Source organism: Camellia sinensis, chromosome 2, assembly GCF_055761805.1.
Source record: "Camellia sinensis isolate YWXY chromosome 2, ASM5576180v1, whole genome shotgun sequence".
Classification (NCBI taxonomy): domain Eukaryota; kingdom Viridiplantae; phylum Streptophyta; class Magnoliopsida; order Ericales; family Theaceae; genus Camellia; species Camellia sinensis.
Genome location: NC_138962.1, coordinates 192236198 through 192241170, shown reverse-complemented (window position 1 = coordinate 192241170; position 4973 = coordinate 192236198).

Genomic DNA, 4973 nt, shown 5'->3' with positions numbered 1-4973 from the left:
TAGGAAATTATGTGCCTTTTTGTTAGTTTTACAGTAAAGGAGACAAGATATAGTCATTTTGTAACACATTTTTTGTTATATCATGGTGTTAATATACAAAGAATTTTAATCTTTGTTGCTTCATAAATGGTTATAACTAGTGGATATTTATTTATTTATTTATTATTTAAGTCCACATTTATAATATTAATTTGGCCCCTCCAATTAAGAAATCCTGCATCCGCCCCTGGTTATAATAGCATTGTCATTACTTTAATTTGACAATGAATAATATAATTACAGTAATGGTGCTTTAATGGTCAGATGTTATTTTGGCATAACTAATATAGAAACTGGTGTATTTAGATGACTGCCCAGTTGTCTGGTCAATCGTCCTGAACACACCAGTTTCTATGTTTGGTCATGCAAAAATGGTGGGTGGGTGGGTAGGTGGGAGGGAGGGAGGGATGTTTTGCTGGGAGGAAGGGATGTTTTGCTTGATGAGTTAGCAGTTATGATAGTTGCCATAACCAATCATTGGAGCACACTTTTCTTCTTCAGCTGTCAAATTATGGCAATAGTAACTCCAATGATAAATCATTAGAGATACTCTTTTTAAAGTAGTCATGTGTTAAGAATATAGGATCCAATGCAACTCACCACAAGTTGAAAAATAATAATTAAAAATTTTAAATAATTGATTTTTTTAAATTCTTTTTATTTAATAAAATATAATTAGAAATTGCATAAAAAAATTGAGTTATGCTAGGGATTTGAAATAATTTATCAAATTTTTTTATCAAATCTCTTACATAGATATGAGACCCACACACATGTAAATTTTGTAAATTTCATACCCATACGAGATATTTGATAAAAAATTTAGAGTCTATAGCATTTTTCAAAAAAAATTGATAGACTTTCAAACTAAACTAGTGTCTTTCTTAGCCTGGTTTGACTATTATTTTGGGATTAAAAAAAAGGTACAAAATAACAAAATAGATTAAATAAGTTAATAAGACAAAATATCATATCCAACGCATAATTATTATATTTTTCTTTCACAAAAATTAAAAAAAAATTAAAAATTTAAACCAAAAAAGACTAAAAAAACTAGACAAAAAATCTCAACACAAAAAAAATTAATTATATTAATCAACACTAAATGAAGCTTTAAGATTCTTGGGCCATTAAATGTTGGGAGTATGGAATAATTTGTCAAACAAATAACAGTAATGATTTATAACTTTAAATAAGGAGTTCTAAATCTACCACTAGTGAGGAAAAAATTAAAAAAAAAAAAAAAAACACAAGGCACAACATACATTATTGCATTACCACATTATTAATGGCCGCTCTAATTTAAACTTCCAAATATTTTTAACAAACAAATGGCTCAGCTGGGGTAGGCTGCAGGTCAAAGTGTGACCTAGAATGCCAGTTAGGGCTCAGAAGATGCCATTCATAGCCTGAAATGGTACCTATAATTTAGCCTCTCACAGACATCATTGCATTGCTACCTCTTTGCCCCCACCCCTTGGTTGGATTCCGCCCTCCCAGGACCGACAACTTCTTTCTCTCTCTCCCTACAAAAATATTTTAGTCCCCGTATGGAAAGTGTTGCTCTATTGAGGTGTTGGTTGTTATAATTTTAAAAAGTTAAAAAGTTGTTATTTTATTTAAATCAAATTATCTTATTTAAGTTATATTATTTCTTTAATATATCATTTCAAATTCAATTTATATTTAATTTATATTTTGTAAAAAGTTCAAAAGTACACTTATTTAGATTATTCCAAACCATCCCTTAATTTTAAACATATTTTTGTTAAATTAATTAGCCTTTTTTATTTTTGATATGTTATATTTGGTGGTCTTTTGACAAGTTGAGTTAAAAGCTGTGTTTGGAGTTTGGGGACTAAAAAAGTTAGATGATTTTTTTTATTTATGGAATCATTTGGCAAGTTAAAAAAAGGTATATATAAAATTACAGTTATATCATTTATATTATTTAAGGTTATACATGAGTGAAAATGTAAATTTTTTGAATTGGGTAAAGTAGTTTGGTTATTTTATTGTGATGTGATATCATAAATAAATATTAATCAAAAAAGCCAAAAACAACTTTTAACCATCTTCCTAAATTATTTTCTAAAAAAGTCAAAAAGTTTGGTAAAAAGTTAAAAATCAACTTTTTACCATCTTTTCAAAACACCCTTTATTTGATTTATTGAGTTTGAAATTTACTTCTTTACCTTTATTTGTGATTTCATTTTGATTTTTTTTTTTGTTGTATGTAGGTATGGCAATGTTATAACATTACTGTTTTTTTTATGAGGGGATTGCATGAACTGTTTTGAGAGTTTTTAACGTTTCCCAGTTGATATTTTATTTTTCTAACATGAATTTGGTGTGGATTGCTTTAGGATTATACATGAGTGTTTGGGTGGTGTTGTTCAATTCTGAGTTTATGCGATTGACGTGCTGTGTGGTTTCTTTCAACAAAAGACATCAAAAATTACTTCATACACCTTACAAACATGTTCGGCAAAAACATTACCAAAAAAATAACACTTTCAGTGTCAAAACCATTAGATCCTAACACTCAAAAACACACCCTCACAGGCAGGAGTCCCTCATCCACATTAACACACAAACAACAAGACCAACACAAACAACCCAATCATAACAAACACCCTGTTGCAACTACCCCAAGTTTAAATAACACACCCAGATACATTATCACAATTAACACCACATTATAAAGGCCACTACTTGGCCATCCCTTAATATAACTTGATTCCCACCCTGCCATTACAACAACGTAAAATCTAACATTACAAAGTAACATACAATGTACAATCCAACATTACAATAACGCATAATCACATCGAAACAAGCTTCAGAATATAACTTCACATATACATTTTACCATTCCGTAACGAAAAGAAAAAACAAAAAAAAAATCAACAAAATACGTACTTGTCGCGATGGGTGCCAGCAATAAACACCGACGCTGACAATGTTTAGCTGTGGTCTTCACTGTCAACCACTGGACAAAAATGGCAAAAGGACCCAACATCACAATGACCGTAATGTATTGCCAGAAGAGGGTTTTTAGCAATCTAGGGTTTGGGAGGGGGGAAAATGGAATGTTAATTTGGGAATGAACATTAACATTATCAAATTAAACAATATTCAAAGAAATTGAGTGTCTATCATTGCTATAACATCGGAATCAAAATCGAGAACTTTCCATCTTCACCGTTTCCGTTTTGATCGCGTAGGAGGGCAAGCAAAAAACACTATAGTACGCTTTTGACCATTTTGGTAAATTTAACATAACGTAAAACCCATATTTACTCTCACAATTTTCTATTCACGCGCTGAAATCATGGGCTCAAAGGTCTTTAATTTTAAATCATGGGCTCAAAGGTCTTTAATTTTAAACTGGGACTAATCGGTCCATAAAAAAAAAAGACAAAATTAAATGGTTCAACATTCCTTAATTTGGGATTTAATGGCACTTTACCCTATATCTAATACAGCTTAATAAATCAAAAATTAATAATAAAAACAAAAAGTCAAAAAATGGCTATTTTTCAATTTTTAAATAATCAATTTTTTTTTAGGCTTAATAACTTATAAGCATTTATAAAACAATTTAATACAGACTTTTACAAGAAAATTTAACTAACCCAAAAAAAGAGTCATAAGCAGCAAAATAAGTTATATCAAAACAATCCCTATGTGATTAGAATTTTCACACCATTTTATATTACTGCTTATTTAGATATGAAAAAATGTTTAAGATCTGTAAAAAAAATTTCTTTAATTTGACTGACAGTAATATGGCGTGATTATCGTTAATTTTTTATTTGTCATATGCTTAATCATATAAAACCCAACTTCTTAGAGCATTTCCAATGGCAAGCCATTGGAGCTGCTATTGCCATAATTTGGCAATTGTAGCAGAGCAATGCGCTCCAATGGTAAGATATAGCAGCTACTAAATTTGAAAAATGCGAAACCTTGTGTCAAAATTTGACACAAGCTTTTGAAGCTGTTATTCATGTCCATGAAGTGCAACAAAGCAATTATTTCCCTCCCTCCCTCCAATTTTTGTTCATCTTCTCATACCATTTTAGCAAATGCATAGAGGAAAAATGCAAAAATTGGTCCATCGAGAAGATGACCAAAAAAATCACTAAAAAACCTATATCCAAATAACATTTGCAAAATTAGAAGGAAAGTTGGTTGAAATTTGCTAAAATGATAAATTACCATTGGAGCACCATTGCTATAAGTTAACAATTTGCTACTATTCATTGCCAAATTATAACAATGACAATGCTATAATAGCATTTACCATTAGAGATGCTCTTACTATATTATTGTGAGTGAATTTGTGAAAATTAATGAGATATTGAATAAAAATGAGAATAAAAATAAGGAAATAGAGTGAACATCACATTTGTGTATTAACTTATAATAGTGAATTCTGCAAAATTAGGGCTCCAACATAGTGAAATCCAAAATCAAAATGGAAAGTTAAACCATAATATTGGTCACCCTCATTCCCAAGTATTATCTTCAATGAGGATAGTTAACATGATTTTCTTTGATTACATCAACCAAGTTAACATTATAATATTGTCCCTCATCTTTTCTTATAAGTACTACCTCTACTATCAATTTACTTATTCCTAATCCTATATCTCTTAGATTTACCAAATATCCATCTTAACATCCTCACCTTAACTACATTTAATTAGAATAATTTTCTAATTTGCTAATGTGTCACCCGATGCGTTCCTCCATTTAGTTCGTCTTGCCTTAATTACAATCAATACCAAAGTCTCCGTCCTTCCATACTAAAGTTACATTTCATTTTTCTAAACAAACAAAAAAAGAAAAAGAAAAAAGAAGTTACATTTCATATATTCAGTGTCAATCTTACTTATCTTAAAACCTCTTGATTACAGCGTTTACCC